This window comes from Canis lupus, chromosome 33 (assembly GCF_011100685.1).
Source record: "Canis lupus familiaris isolate Mischka breed German Shepherd chromosome 33, alternate assembly UU_Cfam_GSD_1.0, whole genome shotgun sequence".
NCBI lineage: Eukaryota > Metazoa > Chordata > Mammalia > Carnivora > Canidae > Canis > Canis lupus.
Genome location: NC_049254.1, coordinates 19,859,503 through 19,885,375, shown reverse-complemented (window position 1 = coordinate 19,885,375; position 25,873 = coordinate 19,859,503). Strand labels below are relative to the sequence as shown.

General features: G+C 34.1%; 1 protein-coding gene across 21 annotated transcripts in view; it reads left to right on the top strand.

Annotated features, from left to right (window-relative positions):
* ZBTB20 (zinc finger and BTB domain containing 20) overlaps positions 1 to 25,873 on the top strand; it is a 750,813-nt gene that overhangs the window by 39,941 nt on the left and 684,999 nt on the right. For 4 of the 21 annotated variants that reach the window (XM_038582899.1, XM_038582880.1, XM_038582883.1 and 1 more), the window contains exon 1: positions 1,798 to 1,963. The exons of the other annotated variants lie outside the window; for them this stretch is intronic. The gene's annotated coding sequence lies outside the window, so the exon portion shown is untranslated. Of the gene's footprint in view, positions 1 to 1,797; positions 1,964 to 25,873 lie in introns of those variants that run through there. 21 annotated transcript variants of the gene reach the window in all.

Below are 25,873 nucleotides of genomic sequence, written 5' to 3'. Positions count from 1 at the left end.
GTAGAGGGCTGGACTCTTGATTTCCTAGTAGAATTTTCCCAGGACAGTTTGCACAATGTGTAGCTAGACATCGTCTTCTAATTTCTGTGTTATAGGTTATCTGCTCTTAAAATAGCTAAAACAATACTGATCTCTGTTCTGAGCATGATCCAAGATTCACCTGATATGCTAAAAGATTTTTGAGCATCAGATGAAGATACAGTTGATCTGTAAGTTATATATTGAAGTAATTAAGTTATTTATTTTATCAACTGAAAATTGGCTTTTAAGGGAAGGAATTGATGCTTATATAATACAGTAGTTATGTTTATGCAAAATAACATTCTAATATTTGCAGAATGGTAAAATAAAAACACTAAGCCACACAGAAAGGATGATTTTTAAATTAATATACTTAATACACAATTAATTACTGGTGCCCAGATTCAGGATTTGAATGGGTCAGATGAATTCACATTTTTCATTTTTATGTAAATTTTCTTTAGAATATTTAACCTTTATTATGATGTTCCTAAGTCCCATCTAAATGACACACAGCCAAATTGTACAGAAATATTTTAAGGAAGGTGGTTGTCTAGGTAGACAAGCAGAGTCTAGCTTTAAAAAATTGGGGGACAACAGGAGCTTGAAACTTGTTCTGTTTTCTGATGTTTGTAATTCCATAGCTGCAAGTATATCACCTATGGGAGAAAAAGGCACCAGGGAGTGGGGAAAAAAGGGTGGGGATCACGTGATGTGTGGGGAGTGTAATACCAGCATTATTTTGGTTCTAGCATATTAAAAAAATGGTTAGAGGTATCAGACAAAGAAAAACATGTTTTTTTTTTTTTCCTTTTTAAGAAAGGTTTGTTTAGAGGCATTGATTAATTTTATTTTTCCCTCCTAATAAAAGAACAAGGGGTTTCTGCTATGGCTTCAGACCCATATTCTCTGAAATCTTGTCCTGCTTATGATGGAAGCTCCTTATGGGATTTATTTCTGTTGTTGTAACATTATCTACTATATGCATTGCACCTGTTCACACAGAGTACATTGCATTGTGATATTTGTACAGATAGATGCTTCAAATAAGAAACCAATCTGCCTCTTCTGGAGTACTAGTCTATTAGTTACTTAATTAAACTTAATTATGTTTTTGTCTGCAATTTTGCGTATGGTCTTGATTTATTTACTGAGCAATGATTTCTTCTTTGCAGTTATCAGTTTTGTCTGAGATCAGTTTTCCTATTGTATGGAGTCTTTCTTTCAGAGCCTCCTTTAAGACTGCCTCTGACTTTAAAATCATTACTAGGCTTTTGTCAGAGCAGATTTGTTGACACTCTTCTCACATTAAAAAAAAATTTAAAAGATTGCACAAATAAGCTATGCATTTCACTATTTCCTGCTAATATGCAAAAATGTATTTATGATAATTACATGTACTGTGTGCCAGAACTGAAACAATACATTCCTCATAATGGAGCATAAATAAAGAAGGTGGAGCCAGCTGCTCTTAAACTGTTTATTTGCAAGCAGTAATGATATAGAGAATATACCTTTTTCACTCTGTTAGTCTGGCAATACTGAACCTGTTGCTGCATTAGACGAGTTGCATTTTGCTGGATAGGGGAAGGAGGGCTGTCTGCTGTCTGGTAGGAGGGCTTTGTCTGTGCCTTTCTCTCTCTGTTTCTTTCTGTTTTTCTTTCTCTCTCCTCCTCTTCTCTCTCTCTCTCTCTCTCTCTCTCACTCGCTTGCTCTGTCTCTGTCTCTCTCTCCCTCTTTGCCCCCCCTCCCTCCCTCTCTCTTGCTCTCTCTCTCTCTTCCCGTCTCTGTGGTTTGTAAGGTAGGTTGCAGTGTGTGTATATACACAACATCAAGAGCAGGAAAATGGACTCATTAGGGAGGCAGGCAGTCATTACCACTCACACTGTACTTCCAGGGAGACACCGATTATGAGAAGAGAAACTCAGCGCTGGGGAAGAAGGTAGGGCAGACAACTTTCATAAAAAAAAAAAATCCTGCTTCTTCAACCCCCCCCCCCCCCCACCTATCATCTCCTTTAGCCCCCAATGCTTTTATTCTTTCTTCCTTGAATTTTAATTTCCAGATTTAAGTTTGACAGAGCTGCTGCTAGCTTAAAATTTGGAACATTTATAGGAGGCCTACCCTCTACTCCTTTTCTTCCTACTTATTTAAAGGGTGTGCCCTTGTGATTCAGTTTAATTACTTTAAAAATAATTGCAAACAAACCTATTTTTCTCACTAAAGTACCAAATAAATCAGTATCTTTCACTCTTTTATAACAGACCCCTCCGTATGTTTGTTAGTCTCTTTGCTTTTCTTGTCTGTTTATGCAATTCCATCTGTCTGTCTATATATCATGTTGTCCTTATTTATTGCTAACTGGGTTGTGTTAGTTATGTGCCAATGAGTTTTAGCTGCAGTGCCAGTGCGGGTATTACTAAAGTGAGACTCTTGTTCTTTGTTTTACATTGAAGTTTAAAGTCCATATTTACAGTTTAAATCCTTTAAGCAGGTTGAATACTTTTTGCCAGCATATTTATTTGATGGCATTGGCTGTAAGGTGAGGGGTAGTCACTGAGGCTGGGTAAGAATCTAGTGATTATTTTTTATCACACCCTCTTCTATATTACATGTGGGGGGTGTATTTTGAAAGGAACAAGGTACTCTGTTTTGTAACTTTTATTTTGCAGAGGGACTTTTGGATTTATAGGGATATCACTGGGATTAGTAAGGATGCAAACTTTCTTAACAAACAGTTTTTATCCTAGGACAGTTTCTTTTTAGTATGTTACTGTTTATTTATGCTTGGGGAGGGTGGGGTGGGGGCTGGCCATCTTTTTATGAAGTGGAAGCTATGAAGTGTATCAGGCCATCTTATGCAACAACTGCAAGTATTCATTTAACATTTCGGGGACTATAAATAATGTATTTGTTATTTCAAACATAGTTCTGAGGTGCTTTGTTTTTCCTTTATTTTTTTTTCTTTTTTATGGTGGGAAAAGTTGCATTTCACAACTAGTGGACATTGTTGAACAGTTTTCCCAGAACAGTGTTCTTCGAAATTCAAAGGAGTAGTTAAATAGGTCTATTTGAAATGGACTCTTAATGGAGTTTTATTCGGATTTGTCTGAAAGTAAAACTGCCATTCATTTGATAAAAATTAAGTCAGATAGTAAGATACACAGATGTTTTGAACATATACAGGAGGAATGATAAAAAATGGATGCTGATCTATAGAGATCTTTGATAATACAATCACCTTTTTCATAATAAATTATTTATTTAATAGAAGTGGCAGACTTTTTTTTTTTTTTTTTTTTTAATTCCATTAGGCCTCTCTGACAACACAAAGAAGTCCATAAAGCAATATTCTTAAGCCACCTGGGACGTTAGAGCAGATTCCCAAACATATTCTCAAGGTTCAGACCTAGTAAAATGTTTATTAAAAATCCATTATTCCAAAAGGGTGGTGAACTTTTGCTGCTAAAAGTCTTTTTTTCCCCTTTCTTTTTAAAAATTTATTTGGAGACTTTTAATTTGCTTCTATTGCCTAAAGTGTCTTTTAAGCTGGAAAGGACAGCTTTGACCAAGAACAGAACAAATACTAAGTACACTCAGGTCCTGTCAGAGATTTTTTTCCCCCCCAAAGATCTAAAGGGAAACTTTTGGGGGAGTCTATTGAAAGTGTATATTAATGCAGGTATGCAGTATATGGTATTTCAAATGTGATTTTCTCCATCTTAAACTCTTGACCCAAAAATTTGTTTTAAAACTAACATCTCAAAACTGTGCATGTCTCATGCACCTGTCATTTTCTATGTTAACGTTGTGAGGACTATCTGAAATTCTACCCTTGTTTTCAAAAGAAATCTTTCATGTATCTCTTGATCAAGAATTCTCTTTTTCTGTATACATGTACATGTGGGGATATCTATGTGCATATATATGAATGTATCTATATGTTCTCACACATGTGTACGGGTAAAGAAATCACAGATTCTTTGCAGATATGACATTTTAAAAATTTCATGTTAAGCATATTTATGTTAATGAGAAACAAAAATGGAGAGGTTTTAGGAGAAGGTAAAGATTTCTTTTAACCTTCTAGAAAGAATAAAAGAAAGTAAAAATTTAGTCATATTTATGGTTGGCTTGATTTTTAGAATGTGTAGAATTATACACATTGTAAGAATTATAATTCTTAGCCTTCAGTAGATTTAAAATATTTTTAGTATGAAAAATAATCTTGGCCTCTTTTGGGAGGGATTGTCATAATCTAAATACTACAGGACACTGTAAAATGTGAATAAGTAAACTTAAAACCAGTGTACTCTGATATATAAGACTTTGGAAAGCTGAAAGGCTTGTGTCACAGGAGGGCTATAGGATGCCAAAAAGTCATTAACTAGCCTTACAGGTTATGGTGGGCCTTTCCTATCAGCACATGAAATCTATTGAGAGGCCCGAAATCTTGGTCAGGTCAGAGTGGGTTTCATTTTAATATTGGAACGGACAGTTATCTAACACACCCACATGAGGAAGTGCTCTAAAGCAGTTATTTCATGCTTTGCCATGCCCTGTAGCTAAAACAATTTGGTACTGAGTGACGTGTGTGTGCTTTTTAACTTCTATCCGGTAAAAAATCAGCTTTGGCTCCTTGAAAAGGACCAAAACTGGAATAGCAAGACAGCATAATTCAAATGCTAAGCATACACTGGTTTAAACTTTTTTTTTTTAAGTTAAGGGACGAATTATCACGATTGTTTTTAATATAAAGACTATATAGTAATTTCCTGGATTTTACTCATTAAGATTTCAAAACTTGCAGATACTTTTCTTCTTCACATTTTTCTTCAGAAGCCCACATTCATCAAAAGGATCACAGCTGCATACTTTCCCCGAAATGTGAACAAATAAATGGCATTCCTGTTTATTTATCTATTTTTGAATTTTAATGATTAGTCCTTGTGCTAATTAACAAATTCCTGTATTCATAAAATCTGGCACTTCATAAATATCCAATTGTGTGATTATCTACACATGTCCTGGCTTCCTATAAATATAGAAATTATCAGTGGATGTGTTCATGGACTTGCCCAAGGCTGAATAGTGGCTGGCCATGCTGCCACACAGGAAACCATGTTCAGACCCTGAGCAAATGTGTTGTCCCAGGGCCTGGCAAGGTGTATGGAAGTAGCATATTGCTGATATTGCTAACGAGTGATCCTTTCTGGCAAAGGAAGGACTGATGTTGACATTCTTTGAGTGCTGCTAGTTCCAGTCTTCTTCAGTCCTAAGGGTGGCCTTTTTAGGTCTAAAAGTTGATAAAGGATATTAAAGCTGACTTGCCTTGGAGGCCACTTTAGAACTATTTTAACAAACTACATTTTTCAGTGAAAAATATACTGGACTTCTATGACAGAAGTAAAATAGTATATTCATCCCAAGTTCTTTAACCAGTGAGAATCTTATTAGCAGGAAAAGTTGTGTAGAGCTGAAAAGAAAATCTAAGTATTTTTGTTTGTATGGCTGTGTAACTATTGCAAGCAAATTACAGGAATCAAATATCATTTACATAGGAATAGTTCACCTACATCAAGGACAATAAACACTAGCAGTTGAAAAAATGCATACATATAAGAGTTATCATTAATTGGAAATCAACTATTTTAAATGATTTTTTTTCATATTATATGAGCCGTTTTGGTTACCTCATACAATAATTAGATATTATTTACAATGATACTAGAATCATCATTGGCCATTTGATTTTTTGCTCCAAATTTTCAAATTCTGTATAGAATTCCTAGATATTTGGCAAACTTGAAACTTAAATTTTCTCTCAAACTTGTTTTGTGCATTTCCAATGCTTAAGTAATTTCTAGCATTTTGCAGAATCCTCAGGGATTATAGCCAATGTCAAATAGCTACTAAAATACTTTTAATTCTTTACCAAAAACCCAAGGGCAATATCTATATCTCGAAATTCTAGAAAATGCCTGAATTTGTATATATTCCTGTAACATAGTTATTATACATTTAATCATCAAATGTACATTGTTGCCAATTATACTGAACGTATCAAAAATATATTCTTTGAACTCTTTTACTTCTGATTTCAACATAGGCAAGCTTTTGAGGCTGTGGGAAGAAGTAATGCCATCTATCATTACTGTCATGTATGTAGTAACCACTATAACAGATGTTGGGAACAGCATTCAAGAGCCCATAAGAAAAAAGGGCTTTTATGCCACTGTAGTTGCTCAACTGTAATAATAATTAAGTAGTGTGCAACTTATGCTCAACTTTGGCTTTGTAACCTCTCCTCTACTCTAGGGTCAAGCCTTGGGTGATTCTACAGTTTACTTGAAAGTAATCAACTTGAGGACATGGTGCTTGCCTTTATGAAGTCTTTTGATACTCCAGTGAAACTCCAGCCTGGCATGTTTTGTAGTTTAGTTAACCAATGCAACACTTTCATAATTGTTTTAACTTTCATAGGGAAAGTTAACTACTGACTTCCAAGTAATAATATTGAGACAAGGAACAAAGGCTGAATTCATTGACCCATCCAGTTATTAGATGGAAACTAAGGATATTATTATTAATTTCTGGATATTCAGTCCTATTTTTGAAACTGATGAAAAGGGTGGTCATTCTAGCATAATGTGTTTACCTTCTTCATATTAGAAATATTTTAGCACTGAATACCCTGAATCTCAAGGTATGATAAATTTAATGCACAGATCATATGTTATACATTTAAAATGTTAATAAGTTTTTGAAAACTTTCAATATTAAAAAGACTAATGTAAAGACTTGCATTTAATTCATATGAAACTACTTAATGGAATTTGGAGTTTTTGGAAATTAGATTTCCAATAAATTGAAACAAAAATGGTAATAATGATGAATTTTATGCATAATAGTATTGTTTTGCTCACCAAAATTCTTAATCTGAACTTTTTAAAAACAAGATTTGAATTTAAATTATTTAAATTTTGATTCCATCTAATGGTTAGAAGCCTTTAGTTTTTTACTAAATGAGCTTGGAAATTTGCTATTTTTACCTTTCCTTTCAGAAATGTTCTCTGAATTACTGTTGTAATCAAATTGTGATTTGTTGTTAGCAAATTCCTTTTATAGTATGAGCTTCTTTCCAGTAAATGAAATGCAACTGGGAGAAAATTAAAGTAATGTTGTCAGTTTGCTCGGGTACCAAATTAAAACTTAGTAAAAAACTTACTAGCAGAAAACTATGAATGTTCTAGGCTGTGTAAATTTTTGGGTAGATATGTATGTATATGAAAACTGTATGGCTACTATTGTAAACAAACAAAAACACCTTATTTAGACACCAAAACATTTAAACAGTGAAAATGTTTATTCTTTCTTTTATGTTTAAATAGGAATTAGGGACATCTAGTTGCAAAGGTGACTTTATACATTGGATTTTTGTTTTGTTTTGTTTTTAAATACTGAACTTACTACAATTCCTTTTGGCCCAGTACTTTGGGTCTGCACATATTTACTAATGTCTCCGTCTTCTTGGCCAAATGCGCCTATTACCGGCACTTTAGGTTGGGTCGAAAGAGCTAGAATAGTTCTCACTTTATCTAGTTCCTCAAATCAACAGTGGCCTCACCTCATCTGGAGAGGGGAGAAGAATAAACATGATTAAAAAGCAAATGGAAACAAGAATAAAAGTAAAGCTGTGGGTGGAAGGGTAGGTGCTTTTGAAGCTTCTAAATTTATAATGAAAGAAGAATACTTTCTTCCCAACCCTGAGTAGAAGCCATCTGACCTATCCAACAAAGCACTCACTGCCTTCTCACTATACCTATTGACAGTAGGTTGGTTACATTCCCCCTCCACTCCAAGATAGATTCCAAAGGTGCCACCAAAAGATCATAGAAGAGGAAGTCATAACATCTCACGTTTCTAATGTATTCACTGCCAGGATTTCTTCATACCTTTTGCCTTTGAAGCCTTAGGTTTGGATTTGTGAGCAGATTTTTGTAGTTGGTGGACAGATTTCATTTGTTTTGATAAGAAGCCTTCCCAACAAAGCATTCCCAAGGCATGCGGCAAAACAGCATCATGAGTTTAATTAAAATGGATGAAGTGATCGACTGTGTAAGTTTGTGTGTGTGTTTCCTCTCTTAAAATAAAATGAAGTCAAATACTTTTTATATAAAACAAAACAAAAAACAACTCCAAACTTCCTGTCAGCCTGAATGGATTTAGATTTCTTTTTACAAAATGGCTTTCTGAAACCATTTCTGTATAGTGGGTTTGACCAGCACATTCTACTCTATTCCCTGCCCACTTGCTACTTTGCTTTCTAAATGTTGAATGAATGTAAATAATTTGTTAGTTAAAAAAAAAAAAAAAAAAGAAAAAAGCATGTTCTTATAATAAGGCTCAGAATATACCCATGAAGATGTGTTAGGACTTACATACAATATCTTCAATCCTATCAACTTAGCATGAAAATATGTGAATAAAAGTTTTAGAAACTAATTATTTTCCTAGCATGTTGAGAGAAACACTATGGTGTGGTTAAAAAAAAAAAAAAAAGCACTGCTTTGGAGAACAGGAGGCATTAATTAATGCCAAAAAGGATTTAAAGTGGTTAAATCTGGAGGCCTGGTTTCTAGTCCTGACTATAATGACTTTGAATAAATCATAATCTCTCTGTTCATAAGATTTTGTGTTTATAAAAATGAAGGGAAAAGCTCCCCTTTAGATTTTCTTTTATCTTAAAAAATGTATTATTTTATTTTATACAGCTATATATGTAGGTGGTTCTGCTTGTAATTTCTACCTGTAAATCATAAACATCTGGAGAGAAGTTTAGGTTGGCAATGACGGGCGAATAAAGGGATTTTAGTTGGTCTGAAAGAGCACACATACTTTATTTTTTTGGTCATTGTTATCGCTAGCATAAGTGGATGTCACAATGTATTATTGGGTCTACTTAATGATTCAGTGAATGCAATAAACCCAAAATTGCCATTTGTCAGATGAAGTGACATAATTGCCTACTGTTGGTTTGATAAGGGGCTGTTTTTAACTGAGTGAAACACTATGGTTCCACTCCTCCCCACTGGCCACTAGATGGAGAGGCGGTCCATGTCCACAGCCCATGGTAAACAGTTCACTTCTGACTTTCCACTGGCAGAGGGGCACTATATTCCTTTGGACATTTCCATGAGCACACAACATGACATTTTGCAGAAACCATCATAGAATATGTTCTCTTCTATAGAGGCATCATGTGATATTCACGAAATGCAAAATGATTTACTCCTTCCTCAGCCACCATTATTGCTGGTAGACCTAGGAGAAGGCCAGTACAGTAATATCACTCTGGTTTTAGTTGTCACAGTAGGGCCTTTGCCTCTTTCCAAATTGTCCATTTAGAAAGGACCCTGAATGAATGTCAGCACGACAGTGCCACCTTGTGTCTCTGACGCATGAGCCAGTGAAAAGGAAAGTATAGGACATTTACAGACATTTGGCAAATTGTTTCAAGCTCTGATTTTGCAGTAGCTACACAAAAATCTGTTTTAGTGTGTTTAGCAATTCTTGTTACCAAAAAGAGAAATTAGGATGTGTGTACTTTAGCCCTTCCTTTATCCCACTGTGTATTAAAAATACTTCAAAAATTATAGGCACAGAGATGTGTTCAATTTAGATTTGGGGATGAAGAAGGCAGAGATTGTTAGAGATATTCATTTGCCTAATCTTACCACTTGGAAGGCTTTTGGTCAATCATTCCAGACAGTGAGGTGTTCCTTCCTGCCCATTCTCAGAGCAACTTTTATATGCTCTGGTAATATCACTTTCACATTGTATTGTTTATAATGCATTTTTGTATTGTTTTGTGTTGTTTGTAAGCATATCTTCCAACTAAACCATGAGCTCCTCAAGGATAGAGTCTGTGTCTTATTCATCCTTCTGCCTCCAGAACTTTCTATGGCATTCAGCCCAGAGGCACTCAGACATTTAAGATCTGAATGAATGATTATGTCTGGCTGGTTTATAACTTCTTATTTATTTTTATTTTTATTTTTTTGGTTTTAAATAATTTTAGGGCCTTTTCTCTTTGGAAAAATACTTCTGATACCACCTCCTTTCCAACTTTCCCTTTATAAATTTACTTTCTTTCATATTAAAATGACTTTCTGTTTTTGATTATGGAATTGCATTGCCTATTTGCAAGTTTCTATTGTAGTTGACTGTGGTAAAGATACTGAATTTCTTGTTTCAGCTTTATAACAAATTTGCTATGTTATCTTGGGTAAGATGCTTAACCTTTCTAGGTCTATTTCCTGTGCATAAAATGAGCAGACTGGACTAGTTGATCCTAAGGTACTCAGGGCTTTCGTACAGGTTGGATACATGTTAGTATTACTCTAGTTGTACATTTGGTTTAACAATTTTAAAGTACCACAATAGCTTAAAATTAAATTGCTAGCCTTTGAAAGTGCTATTTGATATTCCAGTTTTAGTAGAGGAAATTGAGGCACAGAAGATTTTCTTATAGAGGGTTAAACTACAAATTGGGCAAATTGTATTATAATTGGTGGGCATTCCAATTTTTTGTTTAACTTTTCTGTTTCTTTGATTTTGGTTAATTGAGCTCCACTCTCCTTCTATCCTTAACCATAAAATAAATTACAATAACTTTAAATAATAAGATGAACCCATGCTTCGGTATGGGACTGCAGACTATTTGCAATTTAAAGACTCTTTCATGCTATTTTTTAAAAAAAGATTAGATTTATTTATTCATGGGAAAGAGAGAGAGAGAGAGAGAGGCAGAGACACAGGCAGAGGGAGAAGCAGGCTCCATGCAGGGAGCCCAATGTGGGACTTGATCTTGGGTCTCCAGGATCATGCCCTGGGCCAAAGGCAGCGCTAAACCACTGAGCCACTCAATTGCCCTCTTTCATGCTATTTTGAATTTTTTTTTTAGTAACCCCTACAAATGAGTGCTAACTTTTAAATTTCAGAATTTTTGCCTGGAATTTACATCTGAGATTTCAGTCCACATATTACCAGAAACACCAGCAAACACCATTATGACTTTGGGCAAATTGCTTTAGCTTTTTTGCTTATTTGCAGAAAGTTAGTAATAAATGTTACACTTCCTATCCACCTTACAAGGTAATTGTGACGATTAAAGGGGTTCATGTATATGGAAATTCTTCATAAATAGTAAAGCCCTGTGCCAATATTAATAATATTTACCATTATTACTGCTCTAATTAAAGGAAGAATGGATAATAGAAACCTCAGTCAAAGCAAAAACAGACGAATTTTAAAAACACTGAAACTGACGGCATCTCTTAGTTGGAGTGTTTCTCGGTGGTTGTAGGCTCTGGAGATAAAAGTTGTGTTGTGTTCACCCTATTACTTATGTTTTGGTTTAAAAACCTGTAATGAGGCATGCCTGGGTGGCTCAGCGTTTGAGCGTCTGCCTTTGGCTCAGGGTGTGATCCTGGGGTCCTGGAATCTAGTCCTGCATCGGGCTCCTCGCAGGGAGCCTGCTTCTCCCTCTGCCTCTGTCTCTGCCTCTCTCTGTGCCTCTCATAAATGAATAAAATCTTTAAAATAAAAACATGTAATAATAATATTGATAATGTTTATGAATCTAAAATTCATGTTTTCTTTGGATAAATTTATTACCTATCATTCATAAGTTCATTTTTGATGGTAGTAAATTTATTAATATAGAAAGAAAAAATTTAAAATAACCAAATAAGATGAAAAATTTTATATACGTTTTTGATATTGTAGTATTGGACTCCAGTCTAGTGGTTATTTAACTTTAATGTACTCTAAAATTACCTAGGGTATTTGTTACAATTCAGATTTCTGAACTCCTTCTCTAATAAGTCTGGGATGGAACTCAGGCATCCCAGGTTCCACCTGGTTCACGCAGGTTAGAAAACACTACTTTCCTTGGCTGTTGTACATCATAATCAGCTGGGGGCTTTTTAAATGAATAGATTTCTAGGTTCTACTCCTAGATATCCTAAATCAGAATCTTTAGATCTAGATTTGGGCATCAATATTTTACAAAGACTACTTCATAGGTTCTAATAAAATTACAAGGTTTGGGAATCCTTGCTCTTGTTTTTATGGTATATTGATAAACTATATTTACTGTTGCGCCTGAATCCATTCTCATAATTCACATTATTTCCTAATGAAATACCTCATTTTAAAAAGAAGGACAAAGTTGATACAGCTGTGTAAGAAAAATTCAGTCTTGACAAACAATTACCACTCTTGCCCTATAACCCTAGAATTAAGGAAAAGAGAAGTTACTGAGAACCTTTCATATAAATTGCTTCATTTAGTTTTTACAACAACTCTGCTGTATACCCTGGTTGTCTGCCTCTGTTACAGAGAAAAACCTCCCCCAAAACCAAAACCAAACAAACAAAAAACCAACGAAGCTCATAGAGTAGATAGCCAATGTCACACAGATGTTAAACATCGAAGCTGAATTCAGAGCCTACGCTCTTTCTACTATATCATATTATTTTTTACCCCTAACCAATAACTCTTTACCAGGTTCCTATTATGTTAAATGATAATGTCTAGTCTTGAGGGCCACAAAGTGTATTACCGATATGGTATAATAATTATTACTTACACGTGTAAAATAAATCGATATATTTTTTTCTAATTCTGCCATTGAGAAGTGACTTTTAGCCAGAGGTAGAATTCAAGTATTCTGAATGGTCAGAAGGGGTCTAAGTAGTAATAATAATCATAATTATTGAACTGTTAAAGAACATTGTCTATGGGATCTTTAATCCCCATGCCTTTGCTATGAGTAGTTTCTTAACCCAGTATACAGATGAGGAAAGCCTGATTTGGATTGGTTAAGTGACTTACTGATGATTGTAGTCTAAAGTGGCAGAACCAGGACTGGACTCTATATAGGTCTAAATTCGAGAGCAGTTGGTGCTCTTAACCACCGGTGTATGTCATTTCTGACTGTACAGTTGACTTCAGAGTCAGGCTGTTCCTCTGGCAAGTACAAGCCACTAAATACTAATTAAACTTTGTGGGACTAAAATTCATTTCCTTTGTAGGGAACAAACCATTTTGCCACACTTAATCAGTCTAGTAATTTTTTTTTTTAAGTCTTGTAAAGTTTGGTGTTAATAATGCATAATACTTTAGGGAAAACCCACTGAATAATCTTTTTTTGTTTATATTTTTATTTGAGAATTCCAACTCTTTGATGGAACAGATTATTTGAATGAAAATTTTATATCTATAATGACATGCCATGAAACAATAATTTGATAGCATAGCCACTGTTGTTGGTCTTAAAATTATTTATTTATATTTAAGATCCCATGCAAGTATTAATAGTGTCAATGTCATAGTGCTTCCTAGAATCTGAAAACTGATTCCTTTTTTTTTTTATTGAAATTCGATTTGCCAGCATGAAAACTGATTCCTGAGCACTTTTTATATTCTCATTTTTAAAAAAAAAAGCACCTCATAGTATAAAATGACAGCCTATGTACACAGCATAGTACATAGTACAACTATGTTGTACATAGTACAAATAGAATTTCTCATTTACCAAGTAAATGAATTGCTAAAAATGCTATGTATACCTTTCTATAGATTTAATAATATTTTAAATATATTAAAAATTAGAAGGAACTCTGAAATCCATTTTTTATGTGTAAAACTAATCGTGATTTTATAAAGTTTAACATGCATATGTTTGGGAGATATTCTTAATGACTCTATAATTATATTTTAGAAGATACATTTTTTTAATGATTTTATTTATTGAGAGAGAGAGAGAGAGTGAGCACAAGCAGGGTGTAGAAGCAGAGGCAGAGAGAGAGAAGCAGACTTCCCACTGAGCAGGGAGCCCAGTGCCGGGCTCGGGCTCATGACCTGAGCCAAAGACAGATGCTTAACTGACTGAGCCATCCAGGTGCCCCAAAAGATACATTATTTTTAAAAGACTCACTAACCAGTGGATATAGTGTTGTCTTTAGCTGACTTTCGAGTTTATTGGAGATTTGGGTTCTATTTTAACTTTCTTCTCTAAGGGTGGTCTTTTCCCAGATGGCATTCTTTTAAACTCTATCAAGCAAATGAATGCTACCATGAAGAAAGAGTGAAAATATATAGTGAAGAAGTTTACCTGTACTCTATTTTCATATATAGAAATTAAAACATGATTTTTTAGAAAGTCCCATTTAGCAGCAGAGCATAAATTGGAAAATTTGGTCAGTGATTTATTTAGACTCCACAGGGAAAATCCTGTAGGGTGTTTTTGAATATCCTAAATTTATTTTGATTTGAGACCAGCTTAAAGGGCATGTCTATCTTAAAACAGTTCTCCATTTTCCTGAGAAAAATTCCAGTAGAGCTAGTTGTGGGAGGCAATATCCCAACAATGAACCTTTTGGGGCCAAATAAGCAATTTTGCACAACTTACTCCATCCCTTTCCTTAAACCTTGCTCACTGGGCTTGTTTAATTTTGACTGCTAATTTTATTTCTTTGCAGAGGCAAAGGAGACAGGAAAAAGGAGGGAAAATAACGGATGGCATGTGGGTGAGGTTTTGGCTCAGGGAATAAATTTTAAAAGATCCTAGCCAGTGTAGGGCTACAGAAAGCAGTTGGTGTCTGAAATTTACCTCTGTTTTGCAGATTAGGAAATAGATGCCAGTAGAGGTTAAATAAGTTGGCTAAAGTTACATGGTAGTTTCCAGCATCAGAGCTGGTCCTGGGAACTAGGTTACTCATTGCTTCAATAAGATAATTGGTCAATCTACTTTCTCTGTAGATCAAAACGTCTATTATTCTTATTCTCTTTTACTTTCCTCCTTTTTTTTTTTTCTGCTGCTACTATCTTTTAACAGCTAAAAAATCATTCTGCTTATAATTTCAGGTTTAGAAGCTGGTTGCACAAGTGTATTTTGACTATTAAGACCATTGAGAACTAGCTGACTTGTAAGGGCCCTGTGTATCATGTCAAGCTTTCTGCCTCTATTTTATTGGTATATGTGGGTAGTGAACGTGGAATAGAAAAAAAATAGCTTCTGAGCTCATGGCACACTTTTAAACATGTACAAATGTGGTGGGCACCTAATAAAAGATAAGCTATTGGGTTTTTTTGTTTTTAGATTTACCAAAAAAAAAAAAAAGTTTTGCACATAGCACTGAGTCTGCGTATTACTGCCCCTCCTCACCGTGGATTCACCTTTAGGAACATTTTACATTAATACAATCCATTTGTTAAAATTAATGAACTGATATTGATATGTTATTATTAACTAATATCCATAGTTTATTCAGATATCCATAGATTTTTAAAAATTGTTATTCAATTTATTTAAATAACAAAAACAACAAAACAAAAACAATTTAACCATTTCTCCCTCAGCCCCTAACCTCTGGCAACCATCAATCTGTTTTATATATAAGCTTAGTTTCTTTTTTTAATTAAAAAAATGTTTTAGATTCCACATATAAGAAAGATCATATGGTATTTGTCTTTGTCTTATTTCACTTAGTATAATTCCCTGGAGGTCCATTCATGTTATCTCAAATGGCACAATTTCATTATTTTTTATGTCCAAATAATATTCCATTATATATGTATACTGCATCCTCTTTATTCATTTTCATTGATGGATCCTTAAGCTGTTTCCATATCTTAGTCACTATAAATAACGTTGTAGTGAACATGGGGGTTCATAGATCTTTTCAAATTAAGTGTTTTTATTTTCTTTGAAAGAATACCAGAAGTGAAATTACTGGATCATATTATTATAGTTCTATTTTCATTTCCTTGAGGAATCACCATACCGTTTTTCATAATGGATGTACCAATTTATGTTCCCACCAACAGTGCACCAGGGTTCTTTCTCAGCATCTTTTTTTTTTTTTTAAAGATTTTATTTATTTATTTGTGAAAGACACACAGAGAGAGACAGAGAGGCAGAGACAAAGGCAGAGGGAGAAGCAGGCTCCATGCAGGGAGCCTGACGTGGGACTCGATCCTGGGGCTCAGGGATCATGCCCTGGGCCAAATGCAAACGCTCAACCACTGAGCCACCCAGGCATCCCATCTTTTCTCCACATCTTGTCATAATTGTTACTTCTAGTCTTTTTGATAATAGCCATTCTAACAGATGTGAGATGATATCTCATTGTCGTTTTGATTTGTATTTTCCTGATGATTAATGACATAAATCATCTTTTTGTGTACCTCCTGGACATCTGTGTGTCTTCTATTTAGATCTTCTGCCCATTTTTTATGGATTATTTGAAGATTTTTTGCTATTGAGTTCTTTATATTTTGGGTATTAACCCCTTATCAGATATATGATTTGCAAATATTTTCTCGCATTCAGTAAGTTGCCTTTTAATTTTGTTGATGGTTTCCTTTCCTGTGCAGAAATTCTTTAATTTGACGTAGTCCCACTTCTTTATTTTTGCTTTTGTTGGTTTTGCTTTTGGTGTCACATTCAAAAAATCATCACCAAGACCAATGTCAGTAAGTTTACTGCTTATGTTTTCTGCTAGGAGTTTTATGGCTTCAGATCTTATGTTCAAGTCCTTATTCCACTTTGAGTTAATTTTTATGTATGGTGTATGATAATGGTCCAGTTTCCTCCTTTTGCATATGTCCAATTTTCCTAGCACTATTTATTGAAGAGACTGTCCTTTCCCCATTATATTCTTGGCTCCTTTGTCATAAATTAATTGATCACATATATATAGGTTTATTTCTGGGCTCCCTGTTCTGTTCTGTTGATCTATGTGTTGATTTTTATGCCAATACAATAATTTTAATTACTATAGCTTTCTTATGTAGTTTGAAATCAGGAAGGGTAATGTCTCCAGCTTTGTTCCTCTTTCTAAAAATTGCTTAGACTCTTCAGGGTCTTTTATGATTCCATTCAAATTTTAGGTATTTGTTCTATATCTGTGGAACACGCCATTGGAATTTTGATAGGGATTACACTGAATCTGTATATTCCTTTGAATGGTATGGGCATTTTAACAATACTAATTCTTCCAATCCATAAGCATGAAATGAAAGAAAGCATGAAATGAAATTTATTTGTGTCTTTGTAAGTTTCTTTCATTAATGTTTTGTAGTTTTCAATTTATAGGTCTTTCACCTCATTGGTAAAATTTATTTCCATCTTTTTGTACAATTTTGAATGAGATTGTTTTCTTAATATCCCATTCTGATAGTTCATTATTAATGTATAGAAACACAACAGATTTTTGTGTGTTAATTTGTCTGCAACTTTAATGAACTTGTCTAAATTCTGACAGTTTGGGTTTTTAAAAAATATTTTATTTATTTATTTATTCATGAGAGACACATAGAGAGAGACAGAGACATAGGCAGAGGGAGAAGCAGGCTTCCCGTGGGGAGCCTGGTATGAGACTCCATCTCAGGACCCTGGGCTCACAACCTGAGCCAAAGGCAGAGCCACCCAGGTGCCCCAAAAGTCTGACAATTTTTAAAAAAGATTTATTTAGTTGAGAGAGAAAGAGTGAGTGAGTGCAGGATGGAAGGGCAGAGGGAGAGGGAGAAAGTCTTAAGCAGACTTCAACTGAGCATGGAGCCTGATATGGGGCTCAGTCTCATTACCCTGAGATCGCAACCTGATCTGAAATCAAGAGTTGGCCACTTAACTGTACCACCAGATGCCCTAATTCTGACAACTTTTTGATGGAGTCTTTAGGGCTTTCTTTAGGACTTTTCTATTATGTATTCTGCACATAGTGACAGTTTTACATTTTCCTTTCCAATTGGATGCCTTTTATTTTTTTTATTGCCTCGTTGCTCTGTCTAGGACTTCCAATACTATATTGAATAAAAGTGGTGAGAGTAGGCATCTCTCTTTTGTTTGTGATCTAACTGGAAATGCTTTATGATGTTAGCTGTGGGCTTGTCATATTATATGCTATGTTGAGGTATGTTCCCTGTATAACCACTTTGTTGAGAGTTTTTATCATTCATAAATACTGAATTTTGTCAAATGTTCTTTCTGTGTCTATTGAGATGATCATATGATTTTTATCTTTTGTTACAGTTGCATATCACATCGACTGATTGGCAGATGTTGAAACATTCTTATATCCCTTGACTAAATCCCCCATGACCATGGTGTATGATCCTTTTAATGTATTATTGAATTTTGTTTGCTAATATTTTGTTGAGGAATTTTGCAACTATGTTAATCAGGGATATTGGCCCACAATTTTCTTTGCCATTCCTGTCTGGTTTTCGTATCAAGGTAATACTAGCCTTATAATATGAGTTTGAAAGAGTTCTCTCCTCTTCTATTTCCACAAGAGTTTGAGGAGGATTGGAATTAATTCATCTTTGAGTGTTTTATAGAATCCACCAGTGAAGCTTTCTGGTCTTGGACTTTGTTTCTGGGGAGATTTTGATTACTGATTTGACCTCTTGCTAATAATGATTCTGTTCAGATTTTGTATTTCATCATGATTCAGTGTCGTTAGATTATATATTTTTAGGAATTTATCCATTTCTTATAGGTTGTGTAGATTTTAGCATATAACTATTCAGTAGTTTCTTATGATCTTTTGTATTTCTGTGGGATCAGTTGTAACATTTCCGCTTTCATTTCTGATTTTATTTGAATCTTCTCTTTCTTGGTGAGTGTAGCTAAAGATTTGTCAATTTTGTTTATCTTTTCAAAGAACCAATTTAGAGTTCCATTGATCTCCTTTATTGTCTTTTTAGGGTCTATTTCATTTATTTCTGCTATGACCTTTGTTACTTCTTTCCTTCTAATTTTGTTTATTCTTTTCCTAATTACTCGAAGTATAAAGTTAAGTTGTTTGAGACTCTTCTTGTTTCTTAAGGTCTGCATTTATCTCTATGACTTCTTTCTTAGAACTGTTCTTACTGCATCCCATAAATTTTGATATGTTACATTTCTACTTTCAGTTGTCTCATGGTATTTTTTGATTTCTCTTTTGGTTGCTTTTTTGACCCATTGAGTATTCAATAGCATGTTGTTTAATCCGTAGATATTTGTGAAATTTCTAGTTTTCTTTGTGTAATTACTTTCTAGTTTCATACCTTTGTGGTCAGAAAAGTTGCTTAATAGGATTTCAGTCCTCTTAATTTTATTAAGACTTGTTTTATGTCCTAACATATGATCTTAGAAAATGTTTCATGTGTACTGGAGAAGAATGTGTATTCTGTTGCTTCTGGATGGGATGTTCAATAAATATCCATTAACTTCATCAAGTCTAACATGTCATTTATGGCTGATGTTTCCTTATTAATTTTCTATCTGGATGATATATCCATTAATCTAAGTGGGATATTAAAGTCCCCTACTCTTATTGTCTTGTGTCTTTCTCTCTTTAGGTCTGTTAATATTTGCTTTATTTATGTAGGTGTTGCTATGTTGGGTACATAAATATTTACAAATGTTATATTTTCTTGGTGGAGTGACCCTTTTGTAATTCCCATTATGTAATTATGTGACCCATTATGTAATTCCTCTCTTTATCTCTTATTACAGTCTTTGTTTTAAAGTCTATTTTGTCTGATATCGGTATAGCTACTCCAGCTTTCTTTTAGTTTCTATTTGCATGAAATATCTTTTTCCATCCTTTCACTTTCCATCTCTATGTGTCCTTACATCCAAAGTGAGTTTCTTTTTTTTTTTTTAAAGATTTTATTTATTTATTTATGAGAGAGAGAAAGAGAGAGAGGGAGAGAGAGAGAGAGAGAGATTGGGAAAGAGAGAGAGGCAGAGACACAGGCAGAGGGAGAAGCAGGCTCCCTTTAGGGAGCCTGACATGGGACTTTATCCTGAGACTCCAGGATCATGCCCTGGGGCAAAGGTGGTGCTAAGCCACTGAGCTACCCGGGCTGCCCCAAACTGAGTTTCTTGTAGACAGGTGGGTCTTGTTTTTTTAAAATCCGTTCAGCTACTCTGTACCTTCGATTGAAAAATTTAGTCCATTTACATTTAAAATAATTATTGGTAAATATGTACTTATTGCCATTTTGTTAATTATTTCTGAGTATTTTTGTAGTTCTTCTGTATCTCTTTCTTTTTCTCTTCCTCTGTTCTTTTGTGCCTTGATTTTAGTTGTATACTTATATTCCTTTCTCCTTACCTTTTGTGAACTACCATGAGGTATACATTTACCTATAGTAAATACACAAAAGACAAAGAAATATAAGCATACGAGTACACTTATCATGATGAGACTGAGTAATTAATGTATAGAATTGTTGAATCACTATAGTGTACACCTGAAACTAATATAACACTATGTGTATTATAAATATATGTTAACTGTACTAGAATTAAAATTTTAAAAATACTTAATAAAAAAAGAAATAGACACATACTACTAAAGAAAGGACATGATTCTTTATAAGTCCTAATTACAGTTTATCACGGAATTTTGAGATGAATATATGCTACATTTTAATACCTTTTCTCCTAAATTGATGTGAGTATATGAATTTAGGCTGAAAAAGGGGACCTTGGTAGAAATACAAATCAGAACTTTAGTCTTCCATAAAGAGTTTATAACTGCCCCAAGTATCCCCTTTGTTTGGACCCCATGAGAAAATTGCTTCTTGGCCCTAGTATCACTTTGGTGACATGGTGGGTATGTACTGAGTCAATTTCTCACTGATATAATAAATATTTGCTTTGAAAATGGATAAAACATTGTTGATGTTGAGGCGCCTATTGAATATTACCAATTACCTTTTAATGCCATTAATTTGGTTCTAGATTTCAAACAAACTCAATTGGAATATTAGTTGTATTTGGTTCTCAGCAACTAACCGAATATGCAATAGAGCATAGATGTAATGTCATGATATCTGACATGCTACAAAAGGGCCACAGTGTACTAACAGATCCTATAAATTTTTTTTAAAGATTTTAATTATTTATTCATGAGAGACAGAGACAGAGAGAGAGAGAGAGAGAGAGGCAGAGACACAGGCAGAGGGAGAAGCAGGCTCCTTGCAGGGAGCCCGATGTGGGACTTGATGTTGGGTCTCCAGGATCACGCCCTGGGCTGAAGGCAGCGCTAAACCGCTGAGCCACCTGGGCTGCCCAAGATCCTATAAATTTTTAATCGGAAATAATCAAGAGTTATTCAGAGTACCAATACCCCAGTGTAAGTCAGATATATGTCCTTATGTTGACACACCTACAGACTTGGATTCTATTCTAGGAATTGCAGTTTGAAGTAATCTATATCAGAAGCAGCTACACATTTGATTCACCACATGTGTCCTATGTAATTGTAAATAGCAGCTTATTTCCTTTTAGGGTCTGATAAGGTTGTTGTTGTTTTATATCTTAGTAATTGAGTCATTGGCAGTGGCATACACAGGCTAATTGTTAGAAAATAAAGCTTTGTTAGAAATGGAACATAGGCTTTTGGTAATATTCTTAAATTTAACCAATTGTCAGGAAATTAAATATGGTTCTCTTGGAAATATATCACAGAAGGCTTAAACTAGAAGTGGTTAAAAAAACCTTCTTCATAGGAATTTAGTTATTTTCTACCCCCCAAAAGTAATTTTTCTTTTATCTCTGTCTTTACTTAGCCTTTGAGGAGAGTGGCAGCCACAGAATGACAGTGACCTAAAAGTATAAAATTATAGTTAGTGGAGTTTGGATAATCTTTAGGACCCAGATAGCTTAGGATATTTATCAGTGAGCTAAAAAGGGGAAATGCTGTTTTCAGCATACTGCAAATAAAATGCTTAATTAAAATCCCGTAAAAATATAATAACTTGTTACTAAGAAATTACTTTGCTTCTGAAGAAATTAAAAGTAGGAGAAAAAGGAAGAAAAGAAATAAGCTGGTACTCATAAATAGTTTTTTTTACATGTAGGTGCTTTTAATTTTTAAAAAAATTATTTTTATTAATTCCTGAATTCGAGTGAGAGGGAGATGGGGATAGATTAATTGCCATTTAAATATGCAGTTCCAGATTTGTAGTCATCCTTCTGAACCAGGATGGAAAGACCATAGAAAAAATTATAGTGTGGAAATTATATTTCATGTGGTGAGACACAAAGTCAAGAAGTTTTCTGTTCTAATAAGGTGAAAGTGGTTACCAAAGAAACAAAAGTTTCTTATCACTGTGCCTGAGGCAAATGTGGCATATTAAGCTTAAAATGAATTCTCCTCTCCTGAATGCACACAACTCTTATTAATGTCTTGGAAATTATGCACACATAGGAAAAGAGGAATAAGATTTTCTGGATACATTTGAATAAGCATCCATTGGGGTGTAGGGGCTATCTAATATCTATGGATACCTTAGTGTCGAAATGGCCCCAAATCAGTTTTTGATATTTCACCGTTTACTTGGGTTTAAACTTTAGACCGAATGACTTGTTTTCCTCTTAAAAGAGGCCTTTCTTTTAGTAAGAGTTAGGTTCCCTGGTGGCCTGAAAGAGTTAATGCAATTTCCAAGAGTGTCCAACTTACTTCCAGGGAGTAGTGCGTGCATGTGAGAGTCTGGCTCCAGGATATTTGTTCACATCCCAAAACCAATTTGGCACAACTTAAAATGTCTGCTAGGGAGAGGATTCAGAGTGTTGTTAGGCCACGCAATTAGTGCTTTATTTCATGAGCACCAAATTCACCCAGTAGTGTTTTGTTTTAAAGAAGAGCTTGAAATTCACAATAACGGGTTTCATTTATCAGAGCCATATGGGACTCACCATCTTTGGATATATTTGTAAGGCTTTCACAAAGAAGACTCCTTAGGCATCTCAGATTTCACGGATTGGAGGGCAATCTGGATGAATATCTTTTTGGAAATGATGAACTATCTTTTTCATATGTAGTCTTCAATTTCGATAATCCTTGAGAAGCTCAAAAAAAAAAAAAAAAACCAACAACACAACAACAGGAAAGAGTTAAGTAAATATCAGCTTACTAGCTTTTACTGGAAAACAAAGACCATAATTCTTAGATCTGGTTCAAATGCCAAGTATACCTTTGATATTGAAATTTGGCCACCTAATCTTTGCAGTTTGTGATGTGTTATTTATGAGAGGGAAGGTGGTTCTAAGTCTCAACCTATTTTTGCATTTTTTGCTAATTTTGTCATGGTCATATTGATCATTGAAGGCTATCTGCAACATACAAACGGTTAATATAACATTGTGGGGTTTTTTGGTGTCTACCCAAAATTATTTCTTTGCTGCCTCTTCTTTTCCCATACTTTTCTGATCATTAGAGCTCTATCTTAACACAATATTTTTTGGTAATGTCAATGTAAATTGATTTTTTGATGTATCTCATATTTCTCTAGTGATCTGTAAATTTAGAGATTTAAAAATGAAATCAAAGTGATCTTCATTTGGCAGTGATTGCTAACACTTTAATTTTTTATTCCTAGATTCTGTTAAGCTATCAATGACCTATAAACAAATATTTAAGTGTTTACTAATTAAAAATGAATATATTTTTAAAAGCATAGAGTTCTCTTGTGTTATGATTGATGGCCACTAGTTTTTCAGGTTTCAGATTTTTGTTTTCTCAGTGCTCTAGATTTTCTTATAAAGAGCACACTTGATTCTGTTTGATAAATCTGCTAAGTTAGGATATTTGCAAGTCATAAATAGTACTATAACAATGGTTATTGACATATATAAAGTCTATGTAAACTTTATAGGGATGATAATTTCATTTTATTTTTAATTGTTATGGAAAGTTGGTAATTATTTTAAATAACTTTTCATCATTAAATATATTTTACTGTACTCAGCCTTATTTTGTTATCCTCTAGTTTATTAAAAAAAAAACTTTTAACATTTCATTTGCTAATGATGTTTATATTAGCATGTTTTAAGTTTCCCAGAGAATGTCCACTAAATTTTGTTCTGAGTTATGAGCATGCTGAATAACATTAAATTAAAATAAATTAAATAAAACATGAAATTAAAATTTAGTATTCTTTGCTACCATTTAAATTTTATATTCATACCAATGTGATATATTTTAAAAACTATTTTATAGATTCAAAAATCTACTCTATAAATTTCTTCTCTAATATGCACTTAGACCTTTGTTACATAGCATACCTGTAGAGTGCACACTTGTATTGGTATATGTCATTGGCCCCTATAATAGACCAATGAGGCTGCTAGACAATAGGTAGAACATTGGAATTTTAGAATGAGTTATACCTGCTTAAATTGACTTGAGCATTAATTGTGCTGGATGGTTGAACATCTCATATCCTCTCTATATTTCATTCTTAGCGAAACATTCTAAAAATTATTTAATGAGTATAATCAATTGTTAAAATACTAATAGGATCAAAGTATATTATTACTCTTTTCCTCCAAAAAGGTATTGTGACTCAATGAAGTTAAGTGTTTTTCTCACTGAAAAAGTCATTATGGTGCTACAGATGAACTTTTGTTTTCGCCAATGCCTGCTGTTTTCCATAGGAATTTTGAAATATTTTCTTTGGGAAAGTGATATAGTGTTGGTATAATGGTCAATGGTAACAGAGTAATTAAAGATGGCAGAAAAACTCTAGATAGAATGTGTGGATAGCAATACAGTGGTATTTCATAGGTCTTTGGATTTATATAAACTATAGGCTGTGAAGGGAAGATAGATACATGGGTCCACAAGAAAATGTGGCTGTAATGATCAATGGCTAATTCTCTATGATGAAAATTCCTACTAAATGACAGATGATGGAGGGAAGAAGGACAATTTGGAGGAATGTATGTGTGAATGGTTAAACAGTTGCATGTTGAGAGAAGAGTGTGGAAAAAAGAGATAAGGATTATATGTAGTTTTGTGGCTATAATTGCCTACTTTTCTACACTTTGGGTTTCTGTTGTAGGGACAAGTGGTTCCTATATATAACGTTCTTGGTGTAAGAATTCATAAATCATTTGGGTTGAGCAGGAATTTTATTTGCTTGTGTAGATAGAACTGTTTGATTTTGAGGTCTGGTGTGCTAGTATTCTTACCTTATGGTCAGTGTAAAGTTTATATTGTTTTTGTTCAAATTAAGTATAATTATGTGGAGCAGATGTGTCAACGTGTGTGTGTGTGTGCACGCATGTGTACACATGTAAAGGACACTTTCACTTCCGTCTCTTTGTTTATCTGACTCTGTCTCTCCTGTGTCAGCTGCTTTTTGCTTGCCAGTTTTTCTTTGTGTCTATCATTTTTATCATTGAATCCATCTGAGTAGAAAATAGGATGCTTTGTTTTTAAATTTTTAATGATTTTTAATTTCTTGTTATTTTTGTTCTTTCAACTTATTTATTTGATTATATGTACCTCAAGAATTAAGGCTTAAGTACAGGATGTTTTATTTCTCACATTCAAGAGGTGTTTCTGGTTTCTTTCCTGTCCGTTTGTCCATATGTTTATGGGTCTCTGGTAAGCTCTGCAGTGAGACAGCAGTTTACTATCTGTGTGTGTGTGTGAAATTAGCTAATTGGTGTTAGCAGAAATATTTTCACATGTTTTATAAGCAAAGTGCAGCAAGGTATATAAATGTAGATATGATCCAGACACGCGCACGCTCACGACTGTCACTGCTCATGCATAGGCGCTCAGAAGTAATTAATGTTAATAAGATTTTAATGTGCTTGTGAGATCATAATGAGGAGAAATGAATGCTCTGATTAGGAAAAGGTAACTGTGTGTGTGTTTTGGCTTAGAACAAGATTTCAATTTTTATAAACCGCAATTTTAGAACTTGTTTGTGATTGCATCAATTGGTTTTTATTTTCAAATTAGAGGTCTGTTTAGCCATTTGAATGATT